Consider the following 14,372-nt stretch of genomic DNA (forward strand, 5'->3'; position numbering starts at 1 on the left):
ACACATTAAATTTTGAGATCATGGTAGACTCAATTGTCAAGCTAGAGAAACTGACTAGTTTTCGTAGAATTGACTAGTATAGTCCACGACAGAGAAAAACAAACTGTCAGCATCCTACATTCTGAATTGAGAGAACGGCAAGCTGTGAGACCAGAGCCTAATGAAAGGCACAATTTTAACAAAACAGTCCTTACAATCCTCTCTCACTTGCCTTCCTCTATTTAGGAGAACTAGAGTTGAGATACAGGAGTACAGGTGATCTTTTTAGGGAGGACAGATCATGAAAAGGAGTGATCCTCAAGGATGGGATACTGACTGGTTCTCATTGCCATCCCAACATGTAGTAGTCATTGGAGAATTGCTTGTAGTATCTATGGGTGCCTGAAAGGAGGCATGATTATCTACTTCCCAAGTAAGATAACTGCTTGGCCATTGGCCCTAATGACTTCCACATATGACATTGAATTGATGCTGGATCATGGTAAGCAATAGATGTATTAGAGAGAAAGCACTATGGCCAGACAAGATTAGGAAAGGAAGATCTCTACATGTACACTTCCCAAGAGGTGCATAAAATGATTGTTACCCTTGTCTATAAAAACCCATTCATAAACTCCAGAGTTGGGGTCTTGGAGGTCAGATTACACATCTACTTGTCAATTACACATTTGCTGAGACTGGCAGAGTGTGATTCAGACTTTCAGGCATATTAGGAATGTACCACTAGGCTCTCTTTTTAGATGTCAAATGGAGTACATTGACTCTTCTAAGTGTCCTCTGATGCACCGATGTTTGAGACATGTGGTTGAGCTTGAATCAGCAGGGCCTGCTTCAGCCTGTATTTATCCATGGTAATACTAAACACAACAGTTTAGGTCAGTTATGATGACAGGTTGGAATGGTAGCAACTTGATGTCTTCTGTTTTTGTGTGATTCCTATTTTAACTAATAAAAAAGATGATGGCCAATTGACACACATGCAAATAAATATTCATGCAAGGAATATCTTTTATTTATTTATTTATTTATTTATTTATTTATTTATTTATTTTAATTTATTTTTGGGACAGAGAGAGACAGAGCATGAACGGGGGAGGGGCAGAGAGAGAGGGAGACACAGAATCGGAAACAGGCTCCAGGCTCCGAGCCATCAGCCCAGAGCCTGACGCGGGGCTGGAACTCACGGACCGCGAGATCGTGACCTGGCTGAAGTTGGACGCTTAACCGACTGCGCCACCCAGGCGCCCCAGGAATATCTTTTATTTAAACCTCCCCCTTTTTCTTGGTCTTTTCACCAAGGAAATAGGTGGTGGGCAAGAAAGGTGAGTGGGAAAGAGCTTCGCATGCCCCTAACCCCTCCTCTTTCCCTCAGACCACTGGAGACACACATCTGATGTACATTAGGGAAGAGCTTTGAATTGACTATGAAACTTACGCTTTATAATGAATTACCTTAAATTTTAAAAGCCACAGCAAGAGAATTTAACAACCCAACCCAATGAAGATATTAAGATTTCTACTGAGATTCATTAAGGGAGCCCATGACTCAGGTGGAATACTGGGGGTGGCAGATAAATTGAAAAGCCATACAGGTGACAGGAAAGAAAGGGAGAGAGAAGGAGGAAGATAAGGAGAGGGAAGCGGAGAGAGAGGAGAGATGGATACAGAGATGGGAAAGAAGGAAGGGAGGGAGGGAGGAAGGAGTTATTTAATGTTTATGGTTCAAAGGGTTGAGTGAAATTAAACTATCACATCTCCTAAAATTTACTCACTATTCCTTATTCAAATTTTGCTTCTTTAAAGAGGAAATGCTAGACCACAGTCCTTTGTAGAAACAGCAAATTGAAGAGGCTAAATGATTTGTATATGTACATATCATCTGTAAATATTATTCCACTCATTCTTTTTCTTTTCTTTTTATTTATTTTTTTTTGTCTTTTTGGCTATATATACCATGAGGGGTGGGGGAAGAAGTTTGTCAATGTCCTTTCCCTCAACAGGTTTACAATATTACTAACATTCAGGACAAATTACAAATCAAAGGTGTGATAATTTTCAAAGTCTCAACTGCAAATCCAGCCGTTTTTGAACTGTTTTGTTCTTTTGCCAGATTATCAGTAGAAGGTGCTAGAGGTACCTGGCAGGGCAAAGGTGCACCTGTTCCCAAATTTTGTTTGTTTCTTGGTCAGCAGCTCACAGTGGCTAGTGGCATATTTTGTATGTATAGCATCTAAAGGTGCTCACTCCTCAGTGAGTTTCAGAGTATCCTCACAGGTAGCTTCATAAGCCACTTTCAGTGTCCTCTCAGGCAGCTCCCAGCAAATTCCACCAATGACCCCAAGGGCAACTTCCCAGAGTATTTGGTCAACTTCCTGTGACACTCATCAATAGCCCAGCAAGTAGCTTCTTAGTGAGGGTAAGCAGTTTCCTTCTTGTCAGCCCCTGTCCACAGCACCTCAGTGAAGTTCTCTACTCTCTGGTGGGCCACACTAATATCTTCTCTACTAATGTTTGAATCTCAGCCTTAATGGGAGCTAAGGAAGCTTTTGGAAATTGGTTCCTGCCTTACATACTCTTCCTTAGCCCTAGAGGCCATGACATCCTTCTACCTCTGCTATCATCATATTCTTCTGAATTATCCTTTACCCCATAATAGTTAATCTCTGGTTATTAGTTAATAATTCTTTATAGCCCTCTCCCCATTCATTTCTCTCATTCTTAATATGGTAGTAATTCTGCTTACCTCACAACATATATAATAATGGTTAGTAGGGAATATTTTGTGAGTAGAGGACAAAGTAAAGGTATTTATGACTGATCTTCCTAAGTGTCTTAGTCTATTTGGGCTGACGTAACAAAATATTCCAAACTGGGTAGCTTATGAGCAGCAGAAATGTATGGCTCAGAGTTCTGGAGTCCAGAAGTCCAAAATCAGGGTGCCCTCATGGTTAAGTGAAGGCCCTCTTCCTGGTTACAGACCTCTCATGGTATCTCACATGGTGGAAGGGGCGAAGGAACAAAAGGGAACCTCTTTTATAAGGCACCATCCCGTACATTCAAGATCACACCCTTAAGCACTTCCCAGTCTCCACCCACTAATACCAGCACCTTTGGGGGTTAGGATTTCAACATATGAATTTGAGGAACTCAAATATACAGACCATAGCACTCAGGTGTAAATAGAAAACAGCTCGATTGTCCACATGTAAAAATGTAAATCAATTTAAATGTACAGTAATATTCAGAATCCTCCATAATTTTCATATAAACTCATATTCAAAAGTTGATTTTGATGTCATATCCTATAGCCTATTATTAAGCATAATACTCCCTTGTAGATCTAGATTTTAAAAAGTCTATTGTATTATGTTATATTATATGGATGAAGGGGATCAAAATATACCAATTTCTAATTATATATTAAGTAAGTCATGGAGATGTAATAGATAGCATGATGACTATAGATAATAATACTGTATTGCATATTTGAAAGTTGTTTAGTATAAATACTATAACTTCTCATTATAAGAAAAAGTTTGTAACTATGATGATAATGGATATTAACTAGACTTATTGTGATCATTTTGTGATATATACAAATATTGAATCATTATATTGTACTCCTGAAACTAATATAATGTCAGATGTCAATTATACCTCAATAATTGTTTTTAAAATGAAAGGCAATGAAAAAGGTACATAAATTCAGGGACTGACATATTTTGACAGAGACACTTTTATACCTAAAAAGTAAAAAAAAAAAAAAAAAAAAAATTGAACTTAAAAAGAGCTTGAATGTACAGGGCTAATCAAATTACAGTTAAAGTTATTCAGAGCAAGTTACTCAGATTAAGGTGGTGGCCTACCCAGCTGCTGTTCCAGATCACTTCACAGTAGTCACCCTTAAGTTTAGAGAGTGATCTATGTACTAGAAAGCTTAAAAACAAGCTAGCTAAACTATAGTGATTGTTTAATTGGAGGATTCGTTATCATCCTGCCTAGTTCAGTAGTAAATTCCTTCTATTAGCACATACAACTAGTTTTCCTCTCCATTTTCTGGTCTGATTCATATTAATAGAAATGTATTCCTTCAGCTGACATTTTATCAATTACAAAATTCAAAATAAGAAATAAATAATTATAGAATTCCCTCATGATTGGTCATGGCAACTCTAAGACCTTAGGTAGGCAGTGACTGAGATAACAAACCCCAAAGGATTCCATGTTGTAGGGGGAATAAGATTTAACTTTGATTCACACTTTACCCCTTCCTATTGTCATCTGGAAAAGACACACACACACACACACACACACACACACACACACACACACACGTGAGCAAATGTGGACTTAATATCCTATGATTAGATACAATACACTTGAAAATCAGAGTGCAAAAGGTCTATATGGCTACATTATTTACCTAGCCTGCATTATTTACCTGGCCTTTTTAAGGCATTTTCAGTAAACCATCATAATGTCAAAAAGTTCTAAATATTTTTTCTAAGACCACTATTCTACATAAACTAAAAATATTTTCTAACTAGGCATGTTGATCATTTTCTAAAATAATTCTTACACTGTAAGAAGTGATTATGAATGTTGCTTCCCAGGGACCATCAGCCACAAATCACCTAAATTCAATTTAATATAATTTATAGAGTGTAGTTATAAATTAACTGTATGTATTATTGTCTTAATTTTGAACTTTTGTGGTTCTTATATCCATCAATAATAAATCAATAAGTATAAATGAGCCTTTATAGCATGCCACATATCATATTATATACCACATGCTATAAAAAGTGAAGAAAATTATCTACTTCCTGTAAATATTTCATAATCTACAGATGTTTCATCTTTAAGATTCTCCAGTTGGAGTAAATCAAATGTTTTTTTTATTCTATATTACATATGAATTATAATTCTTAACCTGTTTAACCATGTTAATTGCTTTGTCTAATTAGAATCTTTGACAACCAAAATAAAAATCCCAATATTCATATGCCTTAAAATGAGTAGTCTCTTGGGGCATTTCTAAAAATTCTAAATAAATAATAAAAAAGAAATTAAACATTAAGTTATAACAAAAACAGAATAGATTAGATGCCTTAATTATATATCAGAATATATGTAGAAAGTAATTAAATTATGTGAAAAAATTTGCTAAAAATACTTCTGGTGATAATTTAAGTCTGTAAATTTTGTTTCTTCCTTATTATGTCTAGGGCAGTCAGGTATATGTAAAAATAGGTCATTTTTCTGAGATAAACAAAGATCCACTATAACCTTCTTTTATTTTTATTTCATTTTTATTCAAAATTCTCAGTGGTACCAAACTTTTCTGTCATTCCAAGGATTAGGTGACCGCTTATTAAAATTACTAAAACCTTGGGGCGCCTGGGTGGCTCAGTGGGTTGAGCATCCAACTTCAGCTCAGGTCACGATCTCACGGTCCTGAGTTCGAGCCCTGCGTCGGGCTCTGGGCTGATGGCTCAGAGCCTGGAGCCTGCTTCCCATTCTGTGTCTCCCTCTCTCTCTGCCCCTCCCCCGTTCATGCTCTGTCTCTCTCTGTCTCAAAAATAAATAAATGTTAAAAAAAAATAAAAATAAAAAAATAAATAAAATTACTAAAACCTTACTTTAAGAAATAATGTAAAAACTTTTGAGATCTTCAATGCATTTCCAATAAAAAAATGCCATGCAAATGGAAATTATGATGATACAGTGCTTGGCTTCCATATCAGTCTCATGCCCTAATGGGTATGAGAATTTAATGGAGATGGTAGAGCATATGCAGTTTCAGCTGGCACTAGGGAAAACTTGCAAAAAAGTTACAGTTGATTGAAATTGCTTGGCAGAAACATGCACTTATGTGGTCCAAAAGTATAATGTTTACTGTTATACTGGCTAGATTTGGAAACAAAGGTACTGAACTGACACTGACAGGGAATATTTCAGATATGGCTGCAGATGAACCCTTTATGATTGATAATCTGTTTAGAATCAAGTGCTGACAAATACCTTGCCTGGAAGAGCCTTGCTCTTCATTTCTGTATGTTACGCCAACTTTAAAACACATTGTTACTGGCATGCCTGCAAAAGCAATTGAAAAGAATGGAAGCACTTACAAAAGTCACCTGGCAGGAAACATTTTACTGCATTTTTATAATCAGGCACTCAAAGCACACATTGTGAATAAGGAAATAAAGACAGCATTAATTGATTTTTTTTTTCTATATACTAAAGGGCTGGAACAGAACAATTTTATTCAGCGATTTTTTTTTTAAATAAGTATATTGAGAATGTTTTAAAAGTACAAATTCTTATGTTAAAATAATGAATAATATGATTTGGGGAGGGTGCATAAGCCTTTTATATGCATGCAATGTTTGCATAGTATGTATTTTAGGGTGCCATTTGCCCCCCTCCCCCATCATGGGAAGGCAAAATATTTGTCTTCCAATGTACTTAATGTGATCTACACTGGCTTGTTAGTAATCCTAGTGTATAAAATCATATAATTTTAACCTGTATTATTAGTCTCAGATGAATCTTCTTGAAGTTACTTGGTGGTCTGGGTAGTAAAGTTCCCAGTTAACCAACTGTGGATGGTACTTTTTAAATGTAGATATTGGATTCTTCCTTTCTTTTTTCTTTTTCTTTCTTTCTTTCTTTCTTTCTTTCTTTCTTTCTTTCTTTCTTTCTTTCTTTCCCTCTCTTCCTTCCTTCCTCCCTCCCTCCCTCTTTCTGTTTTTGGTACAGAGATTTGTAAGTGATAGCAAACTGTTATTAACTGAAGGTATACTATGCCTCCCATATTGAACTATATATGTCATTTCTGTATTCTTCATTAATATTTACAAGAATCTGGGAAGTAGGATATATTCTCAAATTATACTTGAGGAAACTGAGGCTTAGAGTTTAGTAATTTGTCTTTTTTTTTTATAAACTCTTATATGAGGATGAAAAAAAATTTAACTCCAAAATTGTCTATAAGAACAACTTGTTATTATGGTCAAAACCTGCCTTAAAGAATTTTTGATATTTATAAAAAGAGAAATAAACAATGAAAACAAGATTATTAATGAATAGCAAACAAAGGGTTTCTGCCTGAAGACATGTAATTATACAGAAAAGTTTAAGATTAACAGGCCCAAGTTAAAAATCAGATGGTGATATGGGATAACATATGTACATTATTTTCTCTTTCTGAATGTCAGGCTACTCCTCTCCAAATTGAAGAAAATAATAGTTGGCATATTGATCATTCTGTGATTTAAATGATAGAAGATATATAAAACATAATATCCACTGGAAACATATACTACAACACTATAGTCATTTAAAAGGTTCAGTCTTTCTCCTTTTTTTCCTCTTGGGAGGAAGGTGATTGGAACTAATCTAACAGCACAGGTATGAGAAAGACTGTTTTATCCAAGGTAAACTGTGTTTATACATGACTAAGGTGGGGTTAGGAGAAATCGTCAGAACTAAACTATACACTGTGCAAAGGCCTAAAAATAGAATGAGGGATTTTAACAAACATCTTTCAAGAAATGTTAAGACAAAAAGAGCAATAATCGGTGAGCATATATTGTTAGGAGATCATTCTCCATGGATCTCTTGCATTTCTGAACATTTTGTGAGGAAAGCACTGCTATTTTCTGGACTATCATTTCAAGGATATTTGTATAGCAAACAGTTTTGAAAGGCATAGTCTATCCTGGTGGGGGCCAGGGGGAATAAAGCAAGTTTGTTTACAGCCTTGTAAGATAGAAATAGCGTTTCCTTCTGGAACCATGCAGGTGTAATGCTTGTTAAGAAACAAAGATAACAAGCGTGTTGGCTTAGGGTTGCATTCATGATTCCAACCTTAGATCACTTTGGAGGTGGCAATGCAAATTCTCATCTTAGCTGGACTAAGAAAGCTTTCACCTTCTGAAGGAGTTTTCTTGGAGACAGATGAACTCACACAGGGAAACACAGAAGGATTGCCTAGAATTTAGGCTCTTACTACTCTGGATTGGGTTTACAGTGCTGATGAAAGGAACACATTGGAGAGCAAGAAAGTAGTGCCCCTTTATGTTGAAAATGGATAAAAACTTCAGAGATACAGTCTTGAGAATGGAGCAGCAGATGTCCCATATTTAAAAGGCAAAAGATTTATGCAATCTGAAGAGAAACCAGAGCATGATGCCCCATATTTAAAAAGACCCCTTAGGGGCATCTGTGTGGCTCAGTAGGTTAAGCACCCAGTCCTTGACTTCAGTTCAGATCATGATCTCACAGGTTTGAGCTTCATGTGAGTTTGAGTCTCAGTTGTGAGTGCAGAGCCTTCTTGGGATTCTTGCTCTCTCTCTCTGCCCCTCTCCCACTTGTGCACAAGTGCATGAGCACACACACGCTCACTCTCTTTCTGTCTAAATAAACTTAAAAAATATTTTTAAAAGACTCCTTAAAAATTGTTGCCATTCTGTGAGTCAAGCAGATCGGATGTCAGCCAAATGGTACAAATCCCACAGCCCTGGCCTGAAAGCATGTGACTGTGGATTTTTAGAAAAGGAGTTTCCAAAGCTAAACAAAAGGGTGTTAGTAATGACAGCCATGCCACATGATACAGAGCTTCTGGTAGACAAAAACTTACAAGCTCATTTAGTTGAGCTACAAGCAGTTGCCATGATATTGGAAACCAAAAGTCAATGCATCTTTTTAAAATTTTTTTAACGTTTATTTATTATTGAGAGAGTGAGAGAGACAGAGCATGAGCATGGGAGGGGCAGAGAGTGAGGGAGACACAGAATCTGAAGCAGGCTCCAGGCTCCAGGCTCCAGTTGCCAGCACAGAGCCGGACGTGGGGCTTGAACTTGCAACCGCGAGATCATGACCTGAGCCGAAGTCGGATGCTTAACCGACTGAGCCACCCAGGCACCCCTCAATGCACTTTTTTTAATGGAATGGAGTCATTCTGTCCTATGTCCTCTAATCTCTTCCTCTTTCCTAATTAACTGCTTTCATAAGACAAAGATAGAGAGGGAGCTTGCATAAATGCAAGCAAGAGAGGTGGGACTGAGATTTCACTGTCCCGCAACAGGGACCAAAGCAACATGAACTCACCCTTCTGGTTAAGCTTGGGAACTTCAGAAAGGGAAGGGACTCAAGTTTTTATGAATCCGTTGGGTGCAGGTGTCCAAATCACCAACCTATTCAGTGTTGAGGAAGGAGGATCCCAGATTTAACTGACGAAGGTGCAAGGAAAGCTAACATGACCTTGTGGGTGGCACCCTTTGGAACAACTCAGTTAATAGTGTTAACCATTTCTACTGAATGTATAGTGGTATTGATGTTTTGCTTGCTTTCTCTCTTAAAGTATTAACTGATAGAAAGGATTCTTTTGATCAGAAAGAACTCATGCATGAAAGTGCTAATAAATAGCACTTTGTGGAAAGTGCTAATAAATAGCTCCACAATTTATCTCTCACCTCACTCTCAGGTAGTCCAACAAAAGCAATATAGAATCCCAGGAGGGAGAAAGGAAAACCACAGTTTCCAGTTAGAGCTTAAACTTTACAGATGTAGTAAAATAACACATCTCAATATAAAAGCGCTATATCACTAGCGAAAAGCCAGATGGAGGTGGAGGTTTATGGGGGATTATCACCAGTGAATTTCTATACTGATCTCTTAGTCCCTGTTTTTCCAGATCCTAGTGTTATAACTGAATCCATTGCACAAATGCATGACACATTTTATGCTATCTTGGAAATTTCCAACTCCTTCCTTTCTAACCTACTGACACCTAAAGACTGTTATTAATTCACATTTACATGGCAAGACTTCCAATATATGCCTTCAATACCCTCTCAAGAATATTTAGCCCCCTTACCATTTGCCTCCAATAGCTAGGTCAGGATTTAGTGTAAGCACCTCTATCATCAGATTTTCTAAGCTTTCACTAAATAAGTGATGCCTTATTGCCTGGTAAGGCAGAAGAGTCCATATCAAACACCTTGACTATACTATCTCACCTCTACCAGTAGAAATAGCTGAAAATACCTTGTGACATTTAGGAGGTTGTTCACCAAATAAGCTGATTGTGACTATGTGGGCCTATCACATTTTTAATCCTTTTGGCAATCAGGAAAAAAAAAAAAAGATGTTGTTTTTTAGACCCCATCACTTAAAAAAAACCTTATTGGATACCTGAGATATTATGCGCTTTACTTAAGCATTCTCCCTGGTACTTTAAATCAGTGAAATTCCAAATCAGCATCTATTGAATGCAGCCCAAATCAACAGGCTATGCCCTAATTGGTTCAGCAAGATGGGACACATTCTATCTTGTGGAACCCACAAACCCAATATAATCCCATATGTATAAAATGCAAAACAATCAAAACTTACTCTTCTAAGTGTATACATAATTGGTAAAATTATAAGAAAATAATTTATGAAAGTGACTTTTACCATTTTCTATATTTTAATTGCTTGAATGATTTCTATATCAACTGATTTGAGATAAGTACTTAAGAAAAAATTACGTGTTCCAAAGAGTGGTAAGGGGCTTCATAGAATTCCTCATGTCTTGGTTCTTTCCGTTTGCAATTTTAATTACATGCCATTTTCAATATACTTACGTTGCAACTTGGGAAATGTTTGGGAGTCTGGAAAACTGAGAACAAGCAAAGTTTGGTATGGCAAAAACTGCTGCTACCATCATTTTTATTTATCTTTTTTCATTCCAGGCATATCTACAATGCTGGTTTCCTAGTAGTAGTTGAGATATTGTTTCTTATCACTGTGGAAATATTAACTTTTGTAGGATATAATATATGCATTAGAAACAATACTTAGTGTTGGTATTCTCAACTATATTTTTGGTTATGGATCCCCAAATGGGTGCTTTAAAAGTACTGGCTGGTAAAAGGAAAAAATCCATGGTGTTTTCTGACCTATTTCCTATATGGAATAAATAACTGAATATCAGCCATAGAGATACCTGCTGTGTGACTAACACATGGAAGAGACTTTAAAAATGAACTCCAAAACTGAAAGTTATTTTATATATATACTCTGTGTGTGTGTGTGTGTATACACACACACACACACACACACACACACACACACACAGTATTATATTAGTTTCAGGTGTACAATATAATGATTTAAAAATTCTTTACATTACTCAGTGCTCATTAAGATACGTGTACTTTTAATGCCCTTCGCTTATTTCACCCATCTTCTCACCCACCTCCCCTCTAGCAATCACTAGTTTGTTCTCTGTAGTTGAGTCTTCTGTTGTTGTTTGCCTGTTTTTTCTCTGTTCATTTATTTCTTAAATTGCACATATGAGTGGAATCCTGTGATATTTGTCTTTCTCTGTTTGACATACTTGACTTAGCATTATATCCTTTACGTTTATCTATGTCGTTGCAAATGGCAAGATCTCATTATTTTTCATGGCTGAGTAACATTTCATTATGTATATATACCACACCTTCTTTATCCATTCATCTGTTAATGGACACTTGAGTTGTTTCCATAGCTTGGCTATTGTAAATAATGCAGTAAACATAGAAGTGTATATATCTTTTCAAATTAGTGTTTTTGCATTTTGGGGTAAATATCCATTAGTGGAATTACTGGATCATATGGTAAATCTATTTTTAATTTTTTGAGAAACCTCCATACTGTTTTACACAGTGACTGCACCAAGTCACATTTCCATCAACACTGCATTAAAAGTTCCTTCTCTTGGGGCGCCTGCATGGCTCAGTCGGTTGAGTGTCTAACTTCGGCTCAGGTCATTATCTCACAGTTCGTGAGTTTGAGCCCCGTGTCAGGCTCTGTGCTGACAGCTCAGAGCCTGGAGCCTGCTTCAGATTCTGTGTCTCCCTCCTTCTCTGCTCCTCCCCTGCTCACATGCTGTCTCTCTCTCTCAAAAATAAAGATAAAAAAAATTAAAAAAAAAAAGAGTTCCTTCTCTTTATCCTCACTAGCACTTGTCTTTTTGACACTAGGCATTCTAAAAGGTGTGAGGTGATATCTCATTGTGGTTTTGATTTGTATTTCCCGGATAATGAGTGTTGTTGAGCATCTTTTCATGTGCCTGTTGGCCATCTGGATGTCTTTGGAGAAATGTCTATCCAGGTCCTCTGCCTATTTTTCAATCGTCTTGTTTGTTTTTGGGGTATTGAGTTAAATTAAGTTCTTTATATATTTTAGATATATGTCATATATATATGAGGTGCTTCATTGATATGTCATTTGAAAATATCTTCTCCCATTCAGTAAGTGGTCTTTTTGTTTTGTTAATGGTTTTATTGGTTATGCAAAAGCCTTTTACTTTGGTATAGCACGGTAGTTTAATTTTGCTCTTGTTTCTCTTGCTTTAGGAGACATGTTGAGAACAATGGTTTTTACAGCCAATGTCAAAGAAAACGACTTCATATTATTACTTTTAGGATCTTCATGCTTTCAGGTTTCACTTTTAGGTCATTCATCCATTTTGACTTTATGTTTTGTGCATGTGTAAGAAAATCATCCAGTTTCATTCTTTTCCATGTAGTTTTCCACTTTTCCCAGCACCATTTGTGGAGAAGACTATCTTTTCCCCGATGTATACTCTTGCCCCCTTTGTTGTAGATTAGTTGATTATACAGCTGTGGGTTTATTTCTGGTCTCACTACTCTGTTCTATTGATCTATGTGTCTGTTTTTGTGCCAGTACCAGCCTGGTTTGATTACCACACCTTTATAATATAACTTGAACTCTGGGATTGTGAAAGCTCCAGGTTTGTTATTCTTTCTCAAGATTGCTATGACTTTTTTGGGGTCTTTGGGATTTTAGAATTATTTGAGTTCTGTGAAAAATGTTGTTTATATTTTGATAGGAATTTCAAAGTTATCATATTTATTTTGATCATGTAATTGGAATATTACATACATCTTTAAAAAATTTTTTTTAATGTTTATTTATTTTTGAGAGAGACAGAGACAGAATGCGAGTGGGTTAGGGGCATAGAAAGAGGGAGACACAGAATCTGAAGCAGGCTCCAGGCTCTGAGCTATCAGCACAGAACCTGACCTGGGGCTCAAACCCATGAACTGTGAGATCATGATCTAGGCCGAAGTTGGATACCTAACTGACTGAGCCACCCAAGCACTCCTGTTTTGTTTTGTTTTTAAAGCTGGATCTGCTGCATGGAACTGCCATTACCCCAAAATTATCCCAAAGTTTTAGCAGTGGTACAGCATATCAATGGTAGAGTTATTTAATGGTACATGGTTTTAAAAAAGGAACAAAAGTATAAAGAAATAAGGGATTACAAATGTAGATATCCATTCTTTTAATAGTTTTCATTTTTTTTAAATGGACTATGGATGGGGCGCCTGTGTGGCTCGGTTGGTTGGGCATCCAACTTTGGCTCAGGTCATGGTCTGGCAGTTCATGAGTTGAGCCCCACATTGGGCTCTGTGCTGACAGCTCGGAGCCTGGAGTCTGCTTCGGATTCTGTGTCTCCCTCTCTCTCTGGCACTCCCTGGCTTGTGCTCTTTCTCTCTCTCTCTCTCTCTCTCTCAAAAATAAATAAAAACATTTAAAAAATTAAAAAAATAAAGTTGACTATAAATGTAATTATCAATTGACACCTAAACTATGTCTTCCTCAATACTTCTTTAATGCTTGTTTTCTTTATTTATTTTTGAGGGGGGGGGAGGGGCAGAAAGTGAGGGTGGCAGAGAATCCCAAGCAGGCTCTGCACTGCCAGTGTAGGGCCGAATGCAGGGCTTGAACTCACCAACCGTGAGATCACGACCTGAGCCAATTAAGAGTTGGATGTTCAACCCACTGAGCTACCGTGTGCCCCAAATGCTAGTTTTCTATCCAACTATCAAAGACTTAAACTTTGTTGGGCTGAAATTTGATTTTTGGAAACACAGAATTTTATGTTACTTTATAAAATTATTTTCTAAAATGTTCACATACTAGAATACTGAAAGCTATTTAAAAATGATTTTTACTTCCACTCAGATTTTTTGTTGCTTAAATAACGCAAAGCTCAAATTCATGTGTTAATACTGTTCATTACTGATATATGCTATATGTAAATGATCTCAAATTTTCAAGTGCATACTTCCTATTTTGCAGTATAGGAATTCAATTTGTCCTTTTTGCTTGTTTATTTTTCTGATGGCACTTAGTATATTGCTATAGACATTGTGGGTGCTCAGTAAATGGTTATGGACATACTGAGAGTTTAACTCCAAACTTTATGACTGATCTATTATAAATCTGAAATTTTGCTTCTTGGATTTCACATGGTTTTAATGCCTAAGGGAGTATGAAAAGAAACAGCTGCATCTCTATTATGA

This window comes from Panthera pardus, unplaced genomic scaffold, assembly GCF_024362965.1.
Source record: "Panthera pardus isolate Hobbes unplaced genomic scaffold, ASM2436296v1 HiC_scaffold_24, whole genome shotgun sequence".
Lineage (NCBI taxonomy): Eukaryota > Metazoa > Chordata > Mammalia > Carnivora > Felidae > Panthera > Panthera pardus.